This window comes from Falco biarmicus, chromosome 5 (assembly GCF_023638135.1).
Source record: "Falco biarmicus isolate bFalBia1 chromosome 5, bFalBia1.pri, whole genome shotgun sequence".
NCBI lineage: Eukaryota > Metazoa > Chordata > Aves > Falconiformes > Falconidae > Falco > Falco biarmicus.
The window spans coordinates 19671364-19685987 of record NC_079292.1 but is presented as its reverse complement, the minus strand read 5'-3'; the positions used below and the strand labels follow the sequence as shown (position 1 = coordinate 19685987).

The window sequence follows — 14624 nt, the reverse complement described above, 5'->3', positions numbered from 1 at the left end:
GCTATTCTCATTTGTGATGAGTAAGTGGGCAAAGTGTGTTTCATAGAGATTGGAAAGTTTAGTTAGATAACTTGACAATAACTGTGATTTGTACACCCCTGCACTCAAGTTGACATGAACAAGTAGCTTTTGTATTTAGCAGGTCTCTTTAGGGATTATTTTTATTGTTGCTGCTTTTCGTGTGTGTAAATTACAGCTATTTTTTTAAGATTATTTTCTTCTCCTTCTGAACCTACTAGGGTTTTTCAGCAGGCCACGATATTGCAGATATCAGATTAAATAATATTTACATGTATTTACATACCTAGTTCTCATATTTTCTGTTTAATGTCACATCTCCTGATGGTGTGTGGTAGAATTGGAAATGGGAAAATTTCACTGGAAAACACCAGTTCACACTTCTTTTAGAGGATATTTTCTACGTTCTTGGAGAATCATGGTACCAAAATGGGCTAATGGCTAAATTTGTATAATAGACTGAAATATTAGTTGCCTTATGTTAGATGGAGATATTTTGAAATTGAACTCTTTGACTTAGGCTGCACCTGTGCCAGTTATTCTGATTCTTGACAATGCAACATTTTACTGAGGTTTTGTTTCTTCCTTCTTGCCCCCCCCCCCCCCCCCCCCCCCCCCCTTATTGGGTATTAGCTATACAAATGAATGCCTGATTCCAGCCTTTCTTTTTTTTTTTTTTTTTTTTTTAATTTATGACAACAGGGGTGACATTTTTCTAGGGTATTTCGCTACTAGACTGAACTAAGCTATAAGGGGGAAAGAACACTTGTGCTAGCATGAATTTTATCTTACTTTATGAAAGACTGTTAAAGAAGGACTGTTGACACACCTATAGAGGGAACTTTATTAAAGCCTTAGAGAAGTTTCATTAGAACACTAATTTCTAATCTGTAATAAATGTCATATTTTCAGCTATATTATATTTTTTCTTATATTTAAATTAAAATGATTTTTTATTTATCTTGAATATTAACCTACACCTTTTGGTACTGGCCCATAGTACATGGCATTAATAATTAAGTCTATAACGCATTTAAAATTTTGTGAAATGAAGGGGGAAAAATTAGATTCCCATAGAAGTCCTAACCTATTTGTGTTTTCAGAAAATGCTTCCTGCTTGTTGCACGTTTTGATTCCTGAGAGTATTCCAAGCCTCTGTCCTGTGTTTCTCAAGTATATAATATATTCAGATATCTTAACCTTTGAAGTTGCTATGTTTTAGATATCATACAACATACTTACTTCAGTACATATGTTGGCAAAATTTCATTTGAATTGATAGGTTTGAAAATGAATTGCCTTTAAATTGTAGATTCGTTTTTTATCTTTTATGTGACAAATTTAATTATGCTTTGAGGAGTTGTATCTCTCACACTGCAGTGTATAACAAGAAAAACTTTTATGGTTAAAATATATACTTGCTGCAGTGAAGATGTAGAAAATTCCTGTTATAAGATAGCAGAAAGCATCTTATTTTTAGTATATGGGGAGGAGAAGGAAAAGTGTGTTTTTTCTTGCATCTCTTGTTCACCCTTTTTATACAAGAGGACTTACTGTTCTTATTTATTGTAATTTCATGGTACCTTGACTTCTAGGTCTTTTAAGAAAATGTGTACTCCAATGTTTTTGCTGTGCACTTACCTCTCTCATGTCTGGAATCCAGTGTTCCAATTTCAAAGAGTGTGACTTGGATGCCATTGTTTGGAAAATGAGCATTGGAACTGATAGTGAGGGCATGATTGACATTGTCTGTTTTAGTAGCAAGACTTTTTGCATTTTTCACTGAGGAATGTGTGCCTTTTACCAAATATCACTGGGAAACATGTCAGGTCTTTCCATTTCAAGGCATTATAGGCAAGTTGGAGTCCAACCCGTAGGGAAAAAAGGCATTCCTTTGAGCTTCTTATTGAAATTATAATGATCTGTTGCCACAGGGAGCAGGGCTTCTTGCCCTTTTTTTTTTTTTTTTTTTTTGTGTGTGTGTTACTATTTCCATTAAAAAAACCTAGGTGTCAGATTTCTATTCCTTTATTCAAATTTGTGCAAGTCTTCTCCCAAATGAATATACGTTCAAGGCTGCAATGAAAAATACATGATAATGAAATATATAACTGCCTCAAAGCTATCTCCTACCTGTGAAACAGAGTTATGAAATAATAATGGCAAGAGTGATAACTGTACTTGTCAGTGTCCTAAAAAAGATGAGGATGTTCTTAATGCAGAGAATCCTACCTTGAAGGCAAATTTGCACAAAAGAGCAGCGCTTGAAGTCTCCCAATGGAGACTAAGTTTATGCCACATCAAAGATCAGAATTCAGCCCTAAAGCTAGTGATTCACCAATTTAATGGAAAATTTCTTCCTTCAGGACATTTCCTACTAATATCAAATGCAAAAGTGGCAACAATTGCAGTGAATGCAGTGTAATTGTTTATTGGTAAATGAAAGCAGCTCCAAAAACTGAACGTGTTATAGAATGTTCAAGTAGTGATTTTCAGTGAGCTCTTTGTTGCCCAATTGCGGTTAGCAATGTTATACGAGAGTTTTGATGTCACTTTGAAACGTGTGGGTCACATTGAGATTTTTAAGTGGTACAAACCAAAGTGAATGACTAAATTTGTTGTTTTCATGTGATTGATTGAAGGTGAAAGTAGGCACATATCAAGAATCCTGAATGGAGTACTTACTAAATCTTATGAAAATATTATATTTAGACTTGATAGCTAAATCACCAAAACCTTTGAGTGATATTTTTCAAGTAAAAAAAAAAAAAAAAAATAAAGACAGTGGGCTGATAAGTGTATCCTTTGTGGTTCTGATCTACTGCTTACTCATATACCAGCTGAGGTAAATGACCAAATGAACCCTTAATCTAAGTATGGCTGAGATCAGTAAATATCATAATTACAAAATTTTCTTGAATATTCAATTTGTATATGGGGGAAAGGAGGCATTCTGGGAAGTGTATACAATTATCATTAGGTGGTTGGGATATTAATATGTAGGTTTGCTTTCCTCAGATTATATAAAATGCTGCTTTACTCAGAGACGTAGTACCATAACGGCTTTCCTGGAGATGCTTTCAGAGTGGTTTATGATTCTGAATATATCCCCAAACAGGAAATAATCTATGCATTGCCCTGTTTTGGGATTTTCAGGGAGTTGACTGCAGTATAAATGATCTGAAATGCATTTCCTTGCCTGTTCCTGCCCTACCCCTGACTCTGCAAATGAGAGCATTTCTGAACTGCCCAATGCAGTCTGCTTTCCCTGGCCTTTCTGCATACCCATTCTCAACCAGCTCTGTCCCTGTTTTTTGTTTTGTTTTGGTGGGGTTTTTTGGGGTTTTGTTTTGTTTTTAGAATAGATGAAAAAAAAGACTGAAGAATACAACCATATCTAATTTCATTTGTAGGTGTTTGTCAGTAAAGTGGATGATCAGTCTGTTCTGTGAAGTATAAGGCTTTCTTACTGTATGTAGTGTTATCCTTTCCTGCAGTGCTCTTCAGTAACATATCGTTTCCAGTACTTGCCGTAAATATGGCAAAGCAGCAGAGCTTTAGAACTGAAGCCTCTCACTTTATGCAAGGTCATTTACGCTGTAGTTCTGCACCTGAGTCATGCCTTCAGTAGGGCTGGGTAGGAAGCAATCTCTGGGGTTTAGTTTCAGAAACATTTCTTGCCCACATGGATGTGAAAGGTCATCTCTGCTTCTGCTTTTGTCTTGTGACTGAAGTCTTTCAGAGGTTTTACTGTTGATATATGAATAGGTGAATTAAAGCTACTCTTGCAGCTGTCTTTATGGTGTATATTGCAAATAACTTTTAAGCCAGTGTGTAACTATATTGTTCAGACCCTAAAACCATTTTTTTTCTTTTTTTTTCCTTCTGGTGTGCTTCTCTTCTTGGGCAGAACAGCCTCCTAAAATTTCTTTCAGTCTCTGTGAATTGTATTCTTCTAATTTACTGCATTGCTAGGATTTCATCACACTAGAATTTTTTTTTTTTTAAAAAAGTTACATAGTCTTATGGCAGTTTACTTGAATTATATGGTATTTATTCTGCAGGGAAAGTCTATGGTCCATACATATCCCAGAGGTCAGTGCATGGTTAGTGTTACCTACCACTTTTATCTATCTAGATACATTTGGCATTTAATTAGTGAAAAGCTGCATTATATTTGTGAGCATGAATTAATGAGTGATGCTTGTATAGTGTTTTGAGCCCTGTTAGTGTTAACTCGGAGAATCACAGAAAAAAAGTGGATTAGGATGGCTTCTGAAGGTCATGTAGTCCAACCTTCTTTTCAAAGCAAGGCTTTACAGTTACTAATATTGTTATTGACACAGAAGATGGTAAAAATTAAGAAGAAAGAGCAATGACCAATTAGTATGCTGCAGGATGTACGAAATCTGGTCCTAACCTGTGTGACTGAAGATAAGAATGTGCTGTGAAACAGGATCAGTTGATGGCTTAGCAAAGCATGGCAAAGACAACTGCATGAGACGAAAAAATCAAATTAATTAAATGTTCACATTCCGTTGGTATTATAACTAACTCCCAATGAAGCATTAAGATGATTTAACACTTCTTGTTCTCGAGGGATATGATCTTTAATCAGATATGGGAGTGGTAAAAGGTAGGTAGTGTAATTTATTCAAGAATAGTAGAACAGTTCCTAGTTTGAAATTTAATTGGGTGATGTATGAAAAATCTAAATTATCTAGAGTGCATTTTGGTCTTGAAATTGTAGATGACCAAATATTCTGTGGGACTTTTGTAAACAATGAATATAACAGGTTGGGCTTTTCTGAATTGCTCACAACATTTAAATCTGAGTAAGATATGCTTTTATTCTAATGTGACCCTGTATTCCTAGTGTTGGCTAATGATATCATCTTAATCAGTAAAGCCACTATTAAAGTTGGTACTGACGTAGGCATTTCTTTGCAACACATGATAACCTAAGTGTGGGTAGGAAAATCACTCTTGGTGAACACCTTGGTCCTGAACCCCTGGGTTTTCCCAGGCCATCGCCCCTTATAGAAGAGAACCAAATTTGGATGTTCAAGATGGAGTTACGCATCATGAATCCTGAACTCATGACCAGGATGTACAACCCAGAGGGGTATGGAGAATGTTGTCTGAACCATCAGGAATGGAGGGGATAGAATTATGGACCACTGAAGCTAGTCAGACAAATAACAAGTCCATGGAGGCAGATGGGATGGATCCAAGGGTGCTGATGTCATGTAGAGGTAGCTCTCCATCATCCTTGAAACACTGTGGGGATTGGGAGAGGTTCTTGATGACTTGGGGGTGGGGAAGTGTCACATGGATCTTTAGGAAGATAAATTTGTCTTATATGTCTTACATGCTTAAATATTTAAAATACATATTTCATTTTACCTGACTTTGTAGTTAATGATAAATGATTTTTTTTTTTGCCTACTGATGTTACTACAGCAGACTTTACACAGCTTTGTTGTGAAAGTCAGCTGTAGTAATGAGAAAAACCCATAACCTTCAATTATTTTCTGATTATTAAATAAGAAATCAAGGTTTCAACAGATACTAATTCTAACTCACTACAATGTCATGTCGGTTTTAAAAAAGACAAGCTGATTGCACAGGTTTCTAAAAGAAATTGCGTTAACTACTAATACCATTAGGTGACTGATTTTCAGCCTCACCCTGCTGCCTGATCTAACTTCCTTAGCCTTATACTTACAGAACAGTGTCTCTGCCACCTCAAATCAGGGGCACACGTATTGTGGCTTGTTTGCCTTGGGCCTGTGATTGCAAGAAGGTGGTCTCCCTGAGCTCAGTGGGCATTAGCTGCAGGAATAGACTGACTGAGGCAATTTATACTTCTAGTTTTCAAGTAAACATCAAGGAGATGGAGGAATTATCTTGGCTTACAAAGTGGAACAAATTCCATTTGGTAAATCCTGTCGAAATTTGAATTCTTATCTTCAGTTTAAAAGAGTAAAACTGAGCAGGTGTGTAGTTCAGCTCCACTGGGGAAAGTATTAGTTAAACAGGTTTGAATTTTTAATATGATATATTGCCATGTTCTGTCCCATTTGGACCACTAGCCTACCACAGAATTCCTTTAATACTTGATCAGTCATATGGTGACTACCTTTTCTAACTGCATAATTGTTCATCATGTTCTTAAAAACAGGCTGTGTCTTTGTTTTCTACCTGCAGAATTGTATAGAAGTTTCATTTAATGATTTGCAAGCCATAGCTACAAAATACAAGGATAGGTCCTGTGGATATGATTCAAAACTAAAATAGTATCCATCCTTTTAGTGTGTTTTTTTCACAACATGGATAATAAAATATTGGTGGTATCATTAGAAATTCAAAATAGTTGTTGTTATAGTTTTCATTAATTCCTTTATTACTATTTTTAATAGTTTTTTTTAGCTTCTTGCCAAATGATCTCTTATAATTTGGTAATGTTCCTTTTTGTTAAAAATTAAGAAAATATTTTTATTATTTACAAGAAACTATAATTCCCTTACTTATAGATGAAATGTCAACTCTTTCAAACAGGATGATTTCCAGAAGATTGGTATTCTGTTTTGAAACTCTCTCCACCTGAAGAAATAAGGAAAACCCAATCCTTTTCATCCGTTTCTCTAAAATGTAATTCCCTCAAATGCTACAAGACAGCCAGATTTTCATAGAATCGTAGAATAGTTCGGGTTGGAGCGGACCTATAAAGGTCATGTAGTTCGCCCCCCTTGCCATGAGCAGGGGCACCTTCCACTTGATCAGGTCATTCAAAGCCCTGTCCAACCTGACCCTGAATGTTTCCAGGGATGGGGCATGGGCAACCTATGCCAGTGTTTCACCACCCTCATTGTAAACAATGTCTTCCTTATATCTAGTCTGAATCTACTCTTTTTTAGTTTAAAACCATTACCTCTTGTCCTAACACTGCAGGCCCTGCTAAAGTCTGTCACCAGGCTTCCAAGTCCTTACATTTGATAAATTAATTACATCAAGGATTCATTTATTCATGAAACCAAACTAATGATTCAGTGAATTTTGTGAATAGGTTGGGATCCAAAGAAGAAGAAAACAGTATTATGTTTAGGATATATAATAATTTTGTGGGTATCTAGAAGTTCTGATCAAAGCTGTGAACCTTCTGACATGGAGGTCAGTCAGATAAATGAATGCATAAAGCGGGTTTCAAACCATCCATGAAAAATAATGTAGTTGTGTATACAGTAGATGGGGACAAGTCTGTAACTAGATGTATAGAAATGGTTTTCAACAAAAGATAGTTTGCATTCATAAAAATGGATTAAGAGGCAAATAAATGCTTTTTAATTAATTTGACTCTATATTTGATACATACTAAAGTAATTCAGTTGGCCGAATGCTGGAAATAACTGCTATAAAAGAAATATTTTTTTAATGTAAATATTCAATCCAGATTTTCATTCATTTTCTTACTGACATACAGTAACCAACTGATATGTTAGAAGCATATGGAAACACTAAAAGCACAACAGCTTGCATGTATTTTAAATAAACAGCCCTTGAGCGTCACACACTGACAGTGGCAAATACAAAACTCTCTCCCTACATCTGAAGCTACCCAGACCCTATATATATGTATTCATATCTTTAAATATACGAACATATTTATATATTTTTGTTAAACATCTCTCTGTTTTCTAACAGATAAAGCAAGCATATTTATGTTCTGAGCCAGCTATATTCTTACTTCATTTATAACTCCTTTGGTTGAATTTTGTCCCTAAGAGTAGACAGAAGGATGTTGCTTAAAAATGTTGTGTAGCCGAATGAAGAGAGAATCTCCCACCAACACACACAGAAACAAAGTAAACTGTTTGCAGTTCTGTCAGAACCATGTAAACACACTTGGCAGTTTTCCCACAGCTGGAAAATCACATCTATTGACAAGGAAATAAAAACAGTTATCAGAAGGCAATGCACTTACGTAATTATCTGAAATGTAATGAATGTGCTATGGCTATTAGAAGTGCTTTCTAGCTGCCCTTTAAAAATTAACTTCTATCTTGTCCTTAGAAAAGCTGTTACCATCCTTTTGCTTGCTGCAGGCATGTTGAGCCGTGCGCTTCAAGCAACGTCTCATTTTACTCTTCCCATCAGGTCCAGCTTTAACTTTTTAATGGGGCCACAGGTAGTGCTGGAGGGGCTTCATACATAGTTCTATTGGATTACTTTCCTTAGGGAAGAAGAAAACCCAGCAAATCAGCAAAATTGATTTTGAGTAAGGAACTGAGCATAGGAAAAATTCTATGCTTATTTTATATGATATCATTCATTTGTACAGAGTAGATCTGGGAGTAGACTAAAAGAAGCATAGTCAAGTGAGACTCAAATGCTTAAAATTTGACATTCAGAAATTTCAACAGATATTCAGAGATCAACAAAGGGCAAAATGCCAGAGATGAAAATATAAAACTTTTGCATATCTGCAAGGAAAGACAAATGACAGAGCAAGGATTTTGATGCCCCTAAAACCATAACAATTATAATTCCATCTCTGCATTCATTCTCTAAAATGGCTTTGATAGAGACAGCAAAGTTTTATGCAAAACACAGTTCCTAGATACTAGGGCAATGGAAAATACTAGCAACTGATTCCTTCCTATTTTATGCAAGTATGAAAGCAGGCAAGTGACATTGTTTCTTGCTGGATATTGGTTCAGGAATTAAAAGAAAGCTACCTTTTATTCTTTTGTCCTGATGCTGTTGAGCAACTTCAACATTGTTCCTGAAAAGAGTCTGCTTTCAGAAAACAACTGAAGCTTGCTTTAGTTTGGTTGTGGGGGTTTCTTGTGTGTGTTTCACTGATGATATTTTTAAAATTAAAACCAGTTTTCTGATCTTCAGTTTTCAACAGCTGCAAGAAGCAAAATCCAGTAAGTTTTATATTTCTGGAAAAAATATTTTTCATTTCTACAGTAAGCAGTGCTTTTCAACTAGATGAAAACTTACTAGCAGAGATACAAAATCTGCTTGTCTTCCTATGGCTATGATGATGACAAGTAACTGAATGCTGTGGAAAGGAGTCAGGATACGTTTGGCTGTAGTGAAACAGGCTGCTAAACTGTCCGTGTTTCTTGAAATGACCTTGTTTCATTTTATTTTAATGGCTGTTTGCTTTTCTATACGCATCTGGTAGTGATACTTCTTGGCATAAAGCTGCCATTTACCTCATGTGCATACATTAATTTATGTTCACGAAGCCCTTGAAAGAGAAGTTGCATTATTTCTGCTATATATTTGGCTTACAGAATGACGAAGTAACCTCCAGTTTATTTTAGGTCATGCCAAAAGTGATTTAGCCAAGATCACAAAGAACAGGTACAGAAGCCACTTTACCTGAATTTTAGCTGCTATATCAATTTCCCTTTATTCTGATGGTGAATGGTAGACACATGAAAAAATACTCTATTTATTATTATTAAAAAAAAAAAGCCTTAAAATGCCACAAATGTGAACTGAAAAGAGAAATGGATTTCATCCACCTCACAAGAGAGGGAGATATTGGTCTAGAGATTCATTGCAGAGAAATGAGCGCGTTATTTTGCTGACTGTCAGTGGTAGGTAACAATATAATTTGATAAGTGAAGGCCAGGTTTGAATAGATAGAAAATTAATCTTCAGCCACTGTCCCCTGTGGGATTTCCCCGTGCCAGTATTGATTGCATTTCAGCTACTGACTTGAGAGAGAAATTGGTTGGAGTTGGATATTAATTGTATTCACATGCTTCAAAATATGTGGTTTGCTACTTTCCTGAAAACAAAGTTTAGCTGGGTATTAAAACTGTACCAACCAATGCTGCAATCTGTCAGGCTTTTGATAGAAATAGCAGAGTAAAATAATAATAATAAGCTTTCCCTTTTTAATCTTTTCTTATCTCTCCCCCCCCCCCCCCCCATTTACATGTAGGTTACTTGAAATTCATAAATTTGGCAAATGAAAACCAAACAATTTTTATGTTCTACAGTAAGGATTCACTATAAACATTGGATGTGTGAGTCCTGGCACAGCATCAGGCTGGCTGGTCAGGAGGTGGTGATCTAACTGAGTGCCATGCTAATTTGCCTGTAACCCTTGCCTGTCATATGCAGAACGAGTTTAGACATCATCAGATTTAATAGCAAAATTAATCCCATGTGAAGGAAACCATGGAACTTCTAAAGGGTTTTGTTATTTGGTGTGTCTGGGTTTTTTGGGGCACATAGATATATTTTCTCAAAATCAGAGTTGTACATCACAAAATATGCCCGGGAAAACTCAATAACAGTGATGAAAAAGCTTCTATGTTACTTTATGTAGCTCCGGTAGATCTGCTACCCTGCATCAATTAAACTGGAAAGAGTTTTTAAAATTCATATTCTTGTTTTGGTATCATGGAATATTGGTAGGAAGAATAACAGACTGGGTCTTTATCTCGGTAATTTTTTGGTGGGTGCTGTAATAGAAATGTGGGAAGTAGACTTTGTGTTTGAAAGTTTAAGGCATTCAGGTGGATTGTTGTCCCTGTTTCAGCTGGGATAGAGTTAATTTTCTTCTTAGTAGTTAGTACAGTGCTGTATTTTGGCTCTGATGTGAGAACAGTGTTGATAAGGACACTGATGGTTTTGGTTATTGCTGGGTGATGTTTACACTAAATCAAGGACTCTGGTTCCTTGGGCCTGGCCAGCGAGAGGGCTGGAGGGGCACGGGAAATTGGGGTGGGACACAGCCAGGACAGCTGTGTCAAAGAGGTATTCCATACCATATGACATCATGCTGAGTATATAAACTGGGGGAAGAAGGAGGAACGGGGGAACATTTGGCATGATGGCGTTTGTCTTCCCAAGTAACTGTTAGGCGTGATGGAGCCCTGCTTCCCTGGGGATGGTTGGACACCTGCCTGCCCATGGGAAGTGGTGAATGAATTCCTTACTCTGCTTTGCTTTCTTTGTGTGCGCAGCTTTTGCTTTACTCTTTTTTTTTTTTTTTTTTCCCCCCACCTTTCCATTTTGCTGCTATTGTTATTGTTAGTATTATTGTTATTATTATTGTTGTTCTTACCTCTTTATTCTGTTTAAATTATTAAATGGTTCTTACCTCAACCCTTGACTTTTGCATTCCTTTTCTGATTCTCCTTTCCATCCCTCTGAGTGAGGGGGAGTGAGCAACTGGCTGTGTGGTGCTTGGTTGTCGGCCAGGGTTAAACCACAATAATTGTTTAAACCCTCTGTTTCAACAAAATTTAATCGGATTTTGGCAGAAGGCGTAAAGCTTCTTCCATGGGATGAGTGATAGGAGAAGCTGAAAGCTAGTATCTATTACTTGGAATGAAATTGAAATACCAAGAAGAAACATGATAACTTTATGTTCGGATGCTTCAGGAATTTCAATCAAAAAATCTAAATATACTGTAGCATGAAAACTTCTGTGGAAGACCTGCTAGAATGGTCCTTTGGGTTCACCCCCTTTCCCTTTTAGCATCTCCGCTCACTTCCAAATATTTCTTGTGGAAAATTACTTGGAGAAATCTTTCAACACCCACTCATTCTGGTGTTTTATTGTAATAATGTGGCTTGATGGTCCCAGGTTTTTTTCTGAGGTGTTCTATGAAAGCATTGAGAGTTTGTAGTCATTGGTACTAATTTCAGGAATAAGAGTGTTAGGGTTTTTCTAAATCAAATGGCTTTCAAGCGAGGGAGAAATATTCTCATGTGAAGGATTGTTGAGATTGCATTTCCAGAATTAGACAAACTCATTATTTTGAGCAGCATGAAGCCAAGAGGTAACTTATGAAAAGAACTCCAGAATTTGCTTAATGTATAGCATTCCAGTTCTGGAGGTGAAAAAATCCTGTGTGATTAAGTAGAAAAAACAAAAAACCCCAAAACAAACAAACAAAAAAACCAAAACCCACTAAAAACCTATGTTAAAATTGAGCCAAATTACATTATCTGAAGCTATCATAATGTCATGTCATTTCAAATCATAGAATGCATAAACTATTACTGATCTTGGCTCCAGTTTGCACACTTCAAAGTAAGTTATAATGGTTTGTGGTGCACTGACCTTGGCTGAATGCCAGGTGCTCACCAAGCCACTCTATCACTCCCCTCCCTCGCACACCAGGAAGGAGAAAATAAGATGATAAAAGACTCATGGGTCAAGATAATGGCAGTTTTATAAGAAAAAGCAAAGGTCACACCCAGAAGCAAAGGAAAATGGAAAGATTTATTTCTCTACTTCCCGTCAGCAGGCAATGTCCAGCTGCTTCCTGGGAAGCAAGACCTCAGTACATGTGATTGCTCCGGAAGACAGATGCCATAATAAGCAAATACCCTCCCTCCCTTTTCCCTTTCTCCTAGCTTATATTGCTGAGCATGACATCATATGGTATGGAATAACTCTTTGTTCAGTTTGGGTCAGTTGCACTGTCTGTGTCCCCTCCCAGCCTCTTGCCCACCGCCAGCCTACTGCCCTTTGGTGCGGGGGTTTGGAGAGGCAGTCTTGATGCTGTGGGAGCCCCGCTCAGCGGTAGCCAAAACGCTGGTGTGTTAGCACCACCTTTCTAGCTACAAATAAAAGCACAGCACTATGAGGTCTGCTACGGGGCTCAGCCAGACCCAATATGTGATTTTACTGTCTGGCAGATTTAAGAGAGTGGCACACTGAATCAAAGTATTTCGAACTGCATTGTGCAAGTATTTCCTGCTTTTCTAATTCACATTACAAAACTGAAATGTTACTGTCTTAGAAGCATCTAAATGCAAATGTAACATATTCAGAAGACCTCTGGCAACCTCCAGAAACAGAGGTTGTTGTGTCCACTAGAACTATTAATGAAAACAATACCATACACGTGAAAATAAAAGGCAACATGTGATCCTAGGTATTCCAAGGAAAATAATGTTTTTATATAATATACACATTTTATTTAGATTATTTAATGCCACAATATACCTGGACTTTAACTAGTAACAGATTGCTTAAAGAAAAGAGACCATCCCTTACTTTGAGTACTGTTAGGCTTTCCCTTTTGTCTTATCCACCAGAGTGGGGTTAAGTACCTGGTAACAAGTTTAACTTTTTGGCATAAGATATAGTAGCTATGCTGCATAAAACCAGTCAAAAGTAGTACTGACCTTTTTTTAATTCCAGGTTTAATAGACTTGTATTGTGAGATCATCTCACCCAATTCTAGAGAGCTGTGTTGCAGGTTTCTATATCTAGATGCCCAAGGGCTACCTTTATAGTCAATGTAAAGTAAGAAGTTCTTCTAGGGCATGGTTCATGTTATGCAAAAATAGGTGTCTAATTGAGATGAGATGAATCGCATTCTAACAATGCCCATTTCTCTACATTGACTATGAAGGCAGCCTAGGGTGATGAGCTCAACACTGCTATGTTGTTGAAATCAATGGATGTCACTGGTTAGATGAGTTTTGCCTTTCGTGTTTCCAAAAGAAACCACCTCCTCAAACCCCATCTGAGACTGCTGCTTACTTCAGGCAACATTTGAACCTACATTTAGTATGACATTTGTTTGTAACCCTGTGATGATGCAGATGAGGAAACATAATGGTTTAATTAGATTACTTTGTGGGTAAGGTAAAATTTAGCTGTCTATACTTTGACAGGGGGTAGTAGACACAGTGGTAGTGTATAAAGAATAACCTCAGCACACGCTGCTTGATTGACAGAAGCAGGTGTTTCTTTGTCAGCACTATTTTTCAAGCATAGCACACTTTCAAAAACTGGTGACTATAGTATTAAAAATAGCTTATAATTACTTACGGTTGCTGGCCTGAGTAATCATTTTGTATCATGGTTGATTCAGTATTGATTTAAGTGGCAGTCTGTTCATGTCTCCTATTCCAGCTGCAGCTGAGCCAATTAAAGACATTACCACCTCCCCTTTGGTCTTTACCACCTCCTTGGTTTCCACACTTCATGCAGTTTTTGTAGCTAGTTAGAAATAGCCTTCACTTTTCAAAATTTTAAAAAAACCAGTCCAAATGACTAAGTGAATTGGAAGGAATCAAGAAACTGGGGTGCAGACAGGTGAGAGAGGATGGGAACCCAAGACAGGCATGTGGTGGTGAGCACCTGGGTATTTTGGAACCTTTTTGCCCAGACAGCTATAGCCAGGGGAGTACGTGAGATTTCATCAAGACTTATTATTAAAATAAGCAAACGAACAAAACCTGTTTCAGTCAGCAGTCCTAAGAAGACTTAATTTCCCTTCTTTGTCTGGGTGTGCACACTGTTTCTCAAAACCATATTTATGAAATGTGTATTAGTGGCATCATTTCAATATTTGTGATTTACTATATAATCTACTGAAGGAAATAATGAGAGATACAGCATCTATATTTGAGATTCAGTACAAATTATTATAAGTAATAAAAGGTGATGTATTTGTTTTGTATTATGGGTGTAAAGATTTCATGCACTTAGGAAATTCAGTTGTGTAAGGTGTTAGGGTGTTACTTTTGCAGCTCTTCATTTCACTAAGTTGCATTGGATAAGTTATAACTTAAAGTATACACAAATGTTTCTGGACTTGGAGCAG

General features: G+C 36.8%; 1 protein-coding gene across 11 annotated transcripts in view; it reads left to right on the top strand.

Annotated features, from left to right (window-relative positions):
- CACNA2D1 (calcium voltage-gated channel auxiliary subunit alpha2delta 1) overlaps positions 1–14624 on the top strand; it is a 436670-nt gene that overhangs the window by 241072 nt on the left and 180974 nt on the right. The window lies entirely within an intron of this gene.